Source organism: Podarcis tiliguerta (assembly GCF_965153285.1).
Source record: "Podarcis tiliguerta genome assembly, chromosome: 4".
NCBI lineage: Eukaryota > Metazoa > Chordata > Lepidosauria > Squamata > Lacertidae > Podarcis > Podarcis tiliguerta.
In genome coordinates this window covers 1,803,585-1,816,344 of record NC_139537.1, presented here as the reverse complement: position 1 = coordinate 1,816,344, position 12,760 = coordinate 1,803,585, and the positions used below count along the sequence as shown (strand labels likewise).

Genomic DNA, 12,760 nt, shown 5'->3' with positions numbered 1-12,760 from the left:
ACCAGAGGGGTGCTGCAGGGTTCTGTCCTGGGCCCGTTGTTGTACAACGTCTTGATAAGTGACTTGGATGAAGGAACTGGGGATGCTCATCACATTTGCAGACGACACCAAATGGATCATAATGGCATCCTCTCTCTTCAGCAACAGACAGGGAGACAAAGAACAGTGCAAAAGCACAGCAGAGTGGAAGAGATAAGACTGACTTCCTTTCTTACACTTTCCAATCCTAGGAAAGTAAACAGGGGCATGTGACATACTAGCCACATATCCAGCAACAGGAGGAGTGAATTGCTAACACACCACACATGATTGCAGGTGATATAAGTAAAAAAACCTGCACAGTCCTTTTGTAGGTTCTCTATCGGTAGGAGAAAATAGCAGAGACCAACCAGAGAATATTGAAAAGCAAAGCAGCCAGTAAGCCTGTTGTTTACTAACTGTTGCAACCGGATTCTCCTCCACATGCAGGAGAGAGGAGGAGGACTCCGAGCCATGCATGCAGGCCCTTATATAGACATTTTTAATTGCCCACCCTGGAGTCCAAGACCACCCCCAGAAACATCATACATACATCACAGAAGAGGTGTGGCCCAAAACTACCCCCCAGATGCATCATACCTACGTCACAGAAAAAGGGGTCTACAACAGAAATCTGAGTGCTTTGTTTTTACCTTGTCTGCCAGGTTACCTGTTAATGGTCACTTGACTGAATTACCTGGGGAGCCTGGACATTCTTTTGTAATGATAATACTTAATTCCTGAGCCAGTTCACAGTCTCACCCTATTCACACCTTAAATGTGCCCTTAAGGCAGGATTTGTGAGGACAGAGACAGTGGGGAGGTTTCTGCATTTCCTTCCACCTTGTAGAGAAATATTTGAGGTGAGTAAAAGAGTCAAAATGGCTTTAGGGCTTTTCCTGTGGGTTTTGGACATGTGGTTTATATATTTATATATGTATTTGCTTGGTACATTTAGGAACATTTATATAATATATCCTAAAAAATTATTTTAACAATTCCCCCCTTTGGGGCTATAATTTTTTCTAAAAAAAATTTGCCCCGCAGATAATAACCTGGTTTGTTGTAAATGGATGCCTTCATGTAAATCTTAAGAGACTTGCATGTCAGGCCTCTTGAGAGCCAGCGTGGTGTGGTGGTTAAGAGTGGTGGACTCGTAATCTGATGAACCAGGTTCGCTTCCTCGCTCCTCCACATGCAGCTGCTGGGTGACCTTGGGCTAGTCACACTTCTCTGAAGTCTCTCAGCCCCACTCACCTCACAGAGTGTTTGTTGTGGGGGAGGAAGGGAAAGGAGAATGTTAGCTGCTTTGAGACTCCTTCGGGTAGTGATAAAGCGGGATACCAAATCCAAACTCCTCCTCCTCCTCCTCCTCCTCCTCCTCCTCCTCCTCCTCCTCTTCTTCTTCTACTTCAGACTATTTGCAAGTGTAGCAGTGCACATAGCTGGACATAGGCTATCACATAAAAAAATAATACAGTTGAAGTGTAAGGTTCATAAATATGTAAGAAAAGACAGGTATATGTTCCTTTTGTGTGTATATATGTGACTGAAACTTCAATCTATTTTACAAGATGTACTATATATATATATATATATATATATATATATGCAGGTTTTGGTGTCCTCGGGTGTCTTCCCGTGTACAAGTTGGGGTGTCTAGGCGACGTTTCGACGAGGTCTCACTCGTCATCTTCAGGCTGGTGCTTTCGGCTTCTTGTTACTGGAACAGAGCAGGATCTCAGTGTTTGAGTTCCTATAAATACTGTTGAGGAGGTGTGGTGTATAGCCTCCAATGTTCTGGGCAGAGAGGAGGTTCCCAGGCTAGTGTGCCTTTTCTTCTTTTGTTCCTTAATTACTTGAGGGATATCTTGAGTGATTTCTTGAGTAATTAAGTAATTAAGGAACAAAAGAAGAAAAGGCACACTAGCCTGGGAACCTCCTCTCTGCCCAGAACATTGGAGGCTATACACCACACCTCCTCAACAGTATTTATAGGAACTCAAACACTGAGATCCTGCTCTGTTCCAGTAACAAGAAGCCGAAAGCACCAGCCTGAAGATGACGAGTGAGACCTCGTCGAAACGTCGCCTAGACACCCCAACTTGTACACGGGAAGACACCCGAGGACACCAAAACCTGCATTCCTGTACCCGTGAAAATCTACGAAAGCAAATATATATATATATATATATATATATATATAATGTATTGTAAGGATATTAATAAAGCTGGGGGGAGAGTAAAGCGTGAGACAAGGGGGAGGTGCCGCCAGAATTTGGCATCATACAGGACAACACCACCATTTGAGATGCCACGATCCGCCATTGCTCTGACCTCTAGGGTGTGTCCTTTTCTTACCCAGCACCCCAATCTCTGTGCAACAAGAAACTCCAGGGGTGCTTCTCCTTACCTGGGGTTTAGTTTTCTGGGAACAAAAGTTAGCAGAGACTGTGGAGTCTTCAGGATACCTGGTTTCATTTGCACATATATACAACCTGAGCATAGGATGGAGGGGCTCTTAGCACCCCTCCCCCTTACAGATCTTGCTTCTGCATTAGGTTTCCCATAAAGCCCCAAGCCCAGCTTTGGAGTCTGGCACAGAGCAGGAAAGAATTTCAAGAGGGGCAAATCTAAGGTTTTGCACACGGAGATCAGATTCTATCCAATTCAGATTTCTTTGTGGGGCAGGTATAGGACCATGAACACTCATCCCAATTTCTTAAAAGTCTTCCCACCACACTTTTCAATGCATTTACCCTTCATTTTCCAAACTGCAAAAAGGCCAGATTATTATTTTTTAAGTGGATTTCACAGTTGGGGATGTTTAGCCTGGAGAAGGGGAGACAGAGACATGACTTGAGAGCCGTTTTCAAATGTCCGAAGGGCTCCCACATGGAAGATGCAAGAAGCTTGCACCTGCTCCTGCTCTGGAGACAAGGACCCAAATGACTTGCGAGAAAGGAGATTCCAACTAAAGAACTGTTGTGCATCCATACTGCTATGGAAAGGGTTAATGTTTTCTAGAATTCTCTGGTGTCACCAGAAGAGAAGGCCCAGTTAGGTCTGCAGAGGATGAGTAGCCTTGGGAGTCTCTTGTGGAGATGGAAGTGTTGAAAGGACTGAATCCATGAGGGAGAGCTACTTGCTTTGAGATGGGGGAACTTCAGGCAAAGGCCAGCTAAGTAGAGATGCTGTTGGCCACTAGTTTCTGTTGCTCCCCACTTTCCCAAAGGGCGTAACATCGGAGGTCCTGCAGGAGGAAAGAGCATATCCAAATTACAAAGCCAAATTTTAAATTTTTGTTGGGGGTACCCATATTTCAAGTTCCGAAGGGGATCCAATCATCTTCTTGCTGCTGCATTAATGTCCACAAATCAGTCCAAATAATGTTCATAATTCTATCCAGTCCTATCTTGCTGTTTCCCACATCTCATCTTGTTATTTTCATATATATTTTTTCTCTTTGTGACCTCTTCTGATAATCTGATAAGCAGGTAAAAACAAGTTGTAATCCTGTGTGAATTTTTCCATTCGTCCAATAGCCATATCAAGATGGTTTCCATATATCATCACTACCATAAATAAAAGCACTCTTTCCATCATTAATCTTCACAAATCGGTTGCCTTCTTTAGTCCTCTGAGGAGGTTCACCCGCAGTATGAAAACAAATCCATTCCTCCTCCCAGACATAAATTTTTCGACAGAACTTGCCAAAATGGCGACGCTGTTTTTTTACTGCGTCATCCCAAAGCTCTTGTACTTTCCTCGATCTCCTTAAAACATGCTTTTGGTTACAATTTATTTCCACACAGTCTTAAATCATCCAGCTTAGGTCTTTTAAGCGGCATTTCTGACTTGTGAGGGGGGATTATTGGTTAATCACATAGAAGAAAGAAAGAAAAGTCCCCCCCACATCCAGTCCCACTGCCAACATACCGAGCCTTGATGTGTCTTCTCATGATATATTCCTGTTCATCCGACCTGTCTTCTTTCACAGAGGTCCCTTCAATTAGCAGTCTTTACTCCCCATTCTTCACTTGAAATATGTGCATTTGCTTCTTCCTAATTGTTTATTTTCAAGTTGCTGCAGCTAGTGGCGCGATGAGAGACAGCGTCCAGGAGAGCCGAAGTCCACACAAGGGCGTTCTGCCTAGTGCCCTCACCCCCTCGAATCCTGGGGTGATTTATGGGCACAGCAGGCAAGGGCAGTCCCCCCCCCCATTCCCTTGGGGGGGGCAGGGAGGCTGCATACTCCAATAACAGCCTCTTAATTACCTCGTGTGGGTTGGAGAGATGTTATTGTCGGCCATCTTCCTATGCGCCCCTAGTGGGCCCCCCGGGAGACGCCCATTTCAAGCCAGCAGGTCCATGAAGGGGAAGGAGGGAAAGAGAGAAGAGATTTTGAGTCCTGAGTGCAGTTGTGGAAGTATGTGAAGAGGAAGAAGAAAGAGCCATGTCAAAAGAAGTCAAGACTAACGGTTACAAAGCTTCCTGTTCAGTTGCTTTTCATCTCCAGGAGTGCCTGAAACATCCTGTGGACTATTGAACTGAAGAGGTCGGAGAAGTTTGGATTATGGAGCACTCGTAAAAACACCCAGGCACCCCAGGATATCCTGGAAGAGAGAAGAAGAGGAAAGTCAGGTCCTTCCGCGGGCATCAGGAGGCCACCTGCGACCTCAAACTCCAGGCTTGGCTTGCCCATCCCTGACAGCTCCCTCCTGGGGTCCCCCACACAACCAGAATGGACTCTGCAGTGCAATTCTTGGGCAGCTGGATGTTCCAAAAGCCCCTCAGTGCTGCTGCCTCACAGGAAAAGTAAAGAGGACTAAGGACAAACCTCCCTGTTCTCTCATTCTTTTCCTCTAGTTGGCCTGGAAAGTTGTGTGGAGAATTGTGAGGCCCATCTCTGTTGTGGAGGACCGCCCAGCAGGCTATGGAAGTGCTGCTTCAGTGCCTGTGGGAAAAGGGAAAAGAGAGGTTGAGTATTGCGTTAAATATTGCAATGGTGAGAGAAGAAGAAAGAGCTGTGCAAAGGGAAGTCAAGACAGAGGACATACTTCTCTGTCCTCCACCTTCTCAGCCCCTTTCAGCACTGCCTCAAACATCCTGTGCAGGATGGCACTGCGCATATCGCCATTGAACTTTGGCTTCATGATGCTCCAGAGATGAAGGGGGGAGAGGGTTAGATGCTGCCTCCTCTGAGTCTCCCTTGCCCCCTTCTCCCTCCTGCCTGCTCTTCCCCACCCGGAGTTCCCCCTGGAGTTCTGCCCCCCCACCCCCACAACCCTGTCCATCCCCCCAAAAAAACCTCACCTCAGCTGGAGGAGGGCTTCCAAGGCCAGGCTCAGGCTCAGGGATTGATCCCTGAAGCGCTCCAAGTGCCCCAAGATGTCCTGGAAGAGAGCAGAGGAGGAAAGCCAGCTCTTTGGGGGGGGGGGCAGCCAGAGAACTGCCCCCTGAGATGCCCCCTAGCCCTTCGGTCTCCAAACTTGCTCACCTATCACCACGGGCTCCTCCGGGACTTGCAGCGGGACCACCCTGTTCCTCTGCTGGCAGCTGAACAGGGCCCTGAACCACCTGAACCTAGAAGAGAGGAGCAGGGGGGGGGAGAGCGACTCAGGAGCCCCAATGGGTGGGGGGTGTTTGTGTCTGTGCGGGGGGCCGAGAGAGGAAGGTGGTGGAGTCTTCCTTGGAACCAGAAAGACCCCCATGAAGGGGGAGAAGGCTGATGGCATTGGGCAGCTGGAGAGATGCAAGATGGAGCCAGGCAGAGGTGTAGCGGTTGGAGGGCTGGACTAGGAGGACCGGGGAGAGCAGGGTTCGAATCCCCACTCAGCCATGGAGCTCCCTGGTGGACCTTGGGCCAGCCTGGCCTACTTTGCAGGGCTGCTGGGAAGATAAAAATTGGTGGCAGGGAGAACCATGAAGGCCACTTTGAGCCCCTGGGAGGAAAGTGGGCTAGGAACGTCATAATAAATGATGAGAGAAGAGAGAAAAGGGGAAGGCAGGGAAAGAGGGTGGAGGAGCTGAGCTCTCTAGAGAAGACTGGCCGGGTCAATTTCCAGAGAGCCAAGACTGTGCAGGGGACCCCAGGACTCACCGCCCCCCCCCCCAGGAGACCAAGACCAAGGGAAAGAATCCTACTTACAGCCTGCCCATTTCGTCCAGGAAAAAAAATCCCACCTTTCTCTCTGAACTAGCTATCTAAAATGCCCATCCAAGCCTAACTCTGACCCCAACCCCAGACCAACTCCTCTCTCCTCCATTTGCCTCACTCCTGATCCACAATGGCTGCCTGCAAGTCGGAGGCTTTTAAAGGAGAAGCAAGAGATGTCACAAAGGAGGGCGGGTCCTTGTCACCGTGGCAACCTCCTCACCTGGACCTGGGCCCACCTGGTGATGCTCCTCCTTCAGAACTCGGAGGCCCCTGCTGTTCCGCCTGCCCCTGGGCTGCATCTTCCTTTCGCATCCTTCTTCCTGCAGCCCCATTCCTCCAATGCCCTGGCCAAAGATTGGGGGGGGGAGGGGAATAGGAAACTGGTTGTATTACTCAAGAACGTGAGTGGATATCTCCAGTTTGGGCGGGGGGGGGGGTGTCAGGGGGGCGGTGGACCTTCAAATGCTCTCCATTTTGGTTGGCCCTGCTGATGTTGGATCTCCAATGAAGAGAGGATCGAGGCATGGGAGGAGCCAGAAGTTGGGAGGTGGTTCTTGACATCTTGTCTCCAGTATAGGAGGAGCTGATCTGATTTCTCCTAGGGGCCCTTTGGATTGCAGGCCAAGGGCCTTAATTTTTAACTCAATCATTCTAAGCGTATTACATGTTGATATCCTGCCTTTCTCCCTGAGAGAAGGACTCAAGGCAGCTTACACTTAAGATAGAAACAGCTAAGCACATGGAAAATGTGTAATAATTTAAGAAACCATTACATATTAATGTAATTCATAGATATAAACGAGAAAGAAAAATAGTATCTTTTCTGACTGATTGCAATGGTTTGGCTTTCTGCCGAGTGGCCCTGGGGAAGATGGGAGAGGAGCTCAACCCCTCAGGATTCGTAGGGAGGTCTGCTGACCTTTCGGGGGCTCCGGGCACAGAAATGGCTCCTCTTTCTTTAAGGGCCCCACAGACCTTATGGGACACCTGAACTGATTCCCTTGTTGCTTCTTTGAGTCAATGGAGGTTGCAGGAGGGCTGTTGATAAAACACACCCTTCACACTTGGTTACGTATTAGTACGTTTCCGAGCACAATTCAAAGTGTTGGTGCTGACCTTGAAAGCCCTAAACGGCCTCGGCCCAGTAGACCTGAAGGAGCATCTCCACTCCCATCGTTCTGCCCGGACACTGAGATCCAGCACTGAGGGCCTTCTGGCAGTTCCCTCATTGTGAGAAGTGAGATTACAGAGAACCAAGCAGAGGGCCTTCTCGGTGGTGGCGTCTGCCCTGTGGAACGCCCTCTCTTCAGATGTGAAGGAAAAAAGTATCTATCCTATCTTTAAAAGACATCTGAAGGCAGCCCTGTTCAGGGAAGTTTTTAACATTTAATGCTGTATTGTGTTTAATACTTGATTGGGAGCCGCCCAGTGTGGCTGAGGAAACTCAACCAGATGGGTGGGGTATAAATAATAAATTATTATTAATAATTATTATTATAACCACAGGCACAAAATGAGACTCCAGGGGTTGAAGGCACTTCGATTCTCAGCATCTTAGTGTGGGAATGTTGTGGATAGTAGGAGAGGATCTGTTGTCCTTCCTCACTCATGCTAGCACAGCACATTCTCTTGCACATTACTGGAAGCTAGTTGATGCATTTTTTAGAATCATATAGACTGAGCGATCCGGTCTGGCTTATTCAGATTGGATTGTTCCTGGTAAATTCCCCCTTTAGTTCCCTCTTAAAAACAATAATGAATCCTAGTTTAACCAGAGTCCGTTTTCCTTGGAACCAAGGTCAGCAGAGACTGGGGTGTCTTAAGGGCGGATGGTTTCATTTACTCATCTATACAACCTAAGCAGAGAATTCTTTTTTTTGGGGGGGGGGTCACAGCATTGACACCCTCAGCAGATCTTGCTTCTCCATTGCTAAGAGCTTTGGCTCCAGCACAGAGGAAGCCAGTGTCTGTGTCTTCAGCTTCCAGCTCAGCTCCTGCACAACCCCCTCTGGCCCTTGCCCTCCTACCTGGCAGCCAGGTGAGATGGGGGGGCACATTTCCTGGGTTGCCCCATCCCCTTGCTGCAGCTCCTGCAGCCCAGCTCTTCCTTTGGAGATTCTGATGACACTCAAGGGGCCAACAAAGGTCACAGTCTTATGAAGAAACTTGTCCGAACAGTTCAGAAAAGTCCCCAATTAGATTCTGACCCTCCCTGGGTACAGGACCCCCACAAATAGGAAGGAACTTAGGGCATCTTACCGCTGCTGTTGCTGCACTGTGAGTTGGGAAGGCCGCTGCCTCCTCAGGCTAATGCCACCTGGCCCAGGGGGCGGGGCCCAGACTGACTCACCTTCGCCACACCTTAAGAGGCCTCATTGAGGCACTGGGACACCGCTGCTGCTGCTGCTGCACCGTGGGTGTTGAGGAAGGCCGCTCCCTCTTGTAGGCCCACTCCACCAGGCCTAGGGAGCGGGGCCCATACTCGCTACCGCTACAGTTTTAAGGACACTGGTGTTGCTGCAGCAAATGTTAAAAATGTTTTTATATATTTTAAAGTGTTTTAAAGGGGTTTTTACCAGGGACGCAGGTGGCGCTGTGGGTAAAAGTCTCAGGGCCTAGGGCTTGCCGATCGAAAGGTCGGCGGTTCGAATCCCTGTGGCGGGGTGCGCTCCCGTTGTTCGGTCCCAGCGCCTGCCAACCTAGCAGTTCGAAAGCACTCTCGGGTGCGAGTAGATAAATAGGGACCGCTTACTAGCGGGAAGGTAAACGGCATTTCCGTGTGCGACTCTGGCTCGCCAGAGCAGCGATGTCACGCTGGCCACATGACCCGGAAGTGTCTCCGGACAGTGCTGGCCCCCGGCCTCTTGAGTGAGATGGGCGCACAACCCTAGAGTCTGTCAAGACTGGCCCGTACGGGCAGGGGTACCTTTACCTTTACCTAAAGGGGTTTTTACTTTTTACTTTGTTGTACCACCGTGAACGGTGGTTTTTATTGATGTATTTTTATTTTGTTCCGTTTTATTTTGGTTTGGGGTTGGATATTGAGTGGGGTGGGGATTTGTTTTGTTTGGTACAATTGTTTTTGGTTTGATTTGCTTTTCTATTTTGTAAATGGAGGTTGGTTTGAGGCCTGGGATTGCTACCGTAGTGGGGCGAGGGAGGTATGGCGGTGGGGGCAGATGTCGTAGGCGAAGGGGATCGAGATACGGATATGCTCGTACCCCTTCCAATCTGCGCCCCATCCCGAGGGACGAAGGTAGGGTGAGCAAGGATTACTCACCTCCATCACTGGTGCTGTGCAATGCCAGGTCTATAGGCAACAAAATCGCCACCCTGCGAGATTTCTTTACCTCGCAGGGGGTCGACCTGGCTTGTGTGACGGAGACCTGGGTGCGCGAAGGGGATACTGTTACCCTACGAGAGATGGCGCCCCCGGGTTTCTCCGTCCTCCACCAGTCGCAGACTGTGGACTGGGGGGGAGGGGTGGCATTATTAATCCGGGAGGATTGTTCTTTCAGGGCTCTACCATCGCCATCAATCCCCGGCATTGAATGTGTTGGCCTAGTGTGGGGCTCCGAGGAGAGCTTGGCTGTCTGGCTGGTGTACCGGCCACCTAGCGCACCAGCAGCCACCCTGTCAGGCTTGCTGGAGGCGGTGGCCGGCTGGGCCTTGGAGTTCCCTAACCTATTGGTATTGGGGGACTTCAACATCCATGCTGATGCCACTCCCTCCTCACAGGCTCTGGACCTGGTGTCTTCCATGGCGACACTAGGGCTCTCCCAGTTTGTTTCGGGCCCCACACATCAAGCAGGCCGCACGCTGGATTTGATCTTTGGCGTCGGTATAGATGTGATCATGTCTCCTTCGATGAAGGCGCCATGGTCTGATCACTACGCTCTGAAAGCCAGGATTGACTTTCCACCCCCACCCTGCTTAGGTGGCGAGCCAATTTGGGCTCGCCCACAGAGGCTGATGGACCCTGATAGATTCCGTCAGGCCTTGCGGGACCTTGCTCCCCCTGGCGACTCATTGACTGAGCTTGTCGAGGGCTGGAATACCCAGCTCCTGGCAGCCATTGATGAGATCTCACCTAAGCGCCCTCTGCAACCCCGCAGAAACCGGGCTCCCTGGTTTACCGAGGAGCTCCGGAAAATGAAGCGGGACCTCAGACGGCTAGAGCGAGTATGGCGGGGTGCCCGTGACGGAGCCTCAAGAACATCTTATAGGGTTTTTATGAAAACCTACGAGATGGCAGTGAAGGCCGCTAAGAAGTCCTACTTTTCGGCCTCCATTGCCTCCGCTAGCTCTCACTCGGTGCAATTATTTAGTATAATTAGGTCTTTAACGTCCCTTGAAGGACAGTCAAATTTAAATAACAATTTGACGCACAGCTGTGAGGCATTTACGAGCTTTTTTGCGGAGAAGGTCCTGTTGCTCCGCCATGACCTCCCTGCCAATTTGGATACAATAAAGGAACTGGAGGCCCCTCGACTGTCCTCGGGTCCAGTATTGGACCACTTTGACTGGATATCCCCAGCCGATGTGTACAGACTCCTCCGAGCTGGAAAGCCCACCACCTGTCCTCTTGACCCATGCCTGTCTTGGGTAATGAGAGTGTGTCCAGACGAGGTGCGGGCCCCCCTGGGTGATATCATCAATTTGTCCCTTGGCACCGGGATATTCCCAGGGGAACTGAAGGAGGCAGTGGTGTGTGGAGTGCCTCAGGGTGCGATTCTCTCCCTGATGCTTTTTAACATCTTTATGCGCCCCCTCGCCCAGCTTGTCCGGTGTTTTGGGCTGGGTTGCCATCAGTATGCCGATGACACCCAACTCTATCTGTTGATGGATAGCCATCCTGACTCGGCCCCAGACACACTGACCAGATGTCTGGAAGCTGTGGCTGGATGGTTACGTGGGAGCAGGTTGAAGTTAAATCCTTCGAAGACAGAGGTCCTGTGGCTGGGACGGGACGATATGGGATTGAGGGGGCAACTCCCATCTCTTGCGGGGGTGCAATTAGTGCCAGCATTGTCCGTTACGAGTTTGGGTGTAATCTTCAATACCTCCCTCTCTATGGAGGCGCAGATTGCAGCTATAACAAAGGCGGCATTTTTTCATCTCCGCCAATCTAAGCAGTTGGCCCCTTACCTCTCTCGCCCTGACCTAGCCACTGTGATCCACGCGACGGTCACCTCCAGACTGGATTATTGTAACTCGCTCTACATGGGGCTGCCCTTGAGACTGACCCAGAAACTCCAGCGGGTGCAGAATGCCGCGGCAAGACTCCTTACGGGGTCTTCGCTGCGAGATCACATTCATCCGGTGCTATACCAGCTGCACTGGCTCCCGGTGGAGTACAGGATCAGGTTTAAGGTGCTGGTTTTAACCTTTAAAGCCCTATACGGCCTACGACCCTCGTACCTACGGGACCGCCCCTCCTGGTATGCCCCACAGAGGAACCTATGGTCTGCAAATAAAAACATCCTGAAGGTCCCAGGCCACAGAGAGGTTAGGCTGGCCTCAACTAGAGCCAGGGCTTTCTCGGCCGTGGCTCCGATCTGGTGGAACGCTCTGTCACAAGAGACTAGGGCCCTGCGGGACCTGACATCTTTCCGCAGGGCCTGCAAGACAGAGCTGTTCCACCAGGCCTTTGGTCAGGGCGCGGCCTGACCCCCTCCTTTGGCAATCTTTACAAAACTTTAGTTTATGGTTGCCATCAATTTTGAATTTGATTTTAATTAATTTTTTATAATGTTTTTATAATGTTGCACTATTTTAGTGTTGTTAGCCGCCCTGAGCCCAGCTTCGGCTGGGGAGGGCGGGATATAAATAAAATTTATTATTATTATTATCATTATTATTATTATTATTAGTTTCCGGCCAAGGGAGGGAGATGCTCAGAGTCCAGCCAAGAGCCTCACCCCCAAAAGCATATCTGGGCATTGGCGGAGCCAGGGGGGCAGCTGCCCCACTAAATGCATAAGGAATAATAGGAATCTGAGGTTCTGCCAAGCGAGAGAGGGCTGAGCTGGAGGGGGGGGGGTGGAACTCGGCATTGCAAGGGTTAAAGCGAACCAAGCTGCCTTCCTAGAGAGGCAGGAAGCAAGGGGGGCAGGTCCTCCAGAGCCAAGGTCCCTCCCTCCCCAGTCCTTTCCTGCTTCGGTGTCTCTCCTGGGATCTGGTGAGTCTCCTCTCTCTCTGGGATCTAGTGAGTCTCCTCTCTCTCTGGGATCTGGTGAGTCTCCTCTCTCTCTGGGATCTGGTGGGGGTCCCAGGGCTGCAGCAGGGGAGGAGGCCTGGGGGGCCTGATCTGCTCATGCGGGGGGGGGACCCCAAGTCAGGGAGGAGAGGGTCCTGCCAGGGAGGGGCCAGGTCTGCCACGCTCTCCTTCCTGCAGAGCAGAGGATCCCAAACTCAGTTGGCCTTTCGCCCCCCCTTCAGAAAAAATCTCCCTTCTTTAAAGAAAGGAGTCCCTGGGACTTTGTGTGACATCGCTCAGCATCATTGCACAACAGAGGAAACATGTGCAAATGGTTTTCCAAAGCTGGACAAGGAGTTGGACTAGCCCCCCCCCCAAAAAAA

The 12,760-nt window shown here is 50.4% G+C and overlaps 2 protein-coding genes across 8 annotated transcripts in view; both read left to right on the top strand.

Moving 5' to 3' along the window:
• LOC310675570 (uncharacterized protein) overlaps positions 1-12,760 on the top strand; it is a 68,733-nt gene that overhangs the window by 17,624 nt on the left and 38,349 nt on the right. The window contains exon 1 of one of the 2 annotated variants that reach the window (XM_083436441.1): positions 12,296-12,359. The exons of the other annotated variant lie outside the window; for it this stretch is intronic. The gene's annotated coding sequence lies outside the window, so the exon portion shown is untranslated. Of the gene's footprint in view, positions 1-12,295; positions 12,360-12,760 lie in introns of those variants that run through there. 2 annotated transcript variants of the gene reach the window in all.
• Positions 1-12,760, top strand: part of LOC310675486 (uncharacterized protein) — a 448,115-nt gene that overhangs the window by 419,978 nt on the left and 15,377 nt on the right. The window lies entirely within an intron of this gene.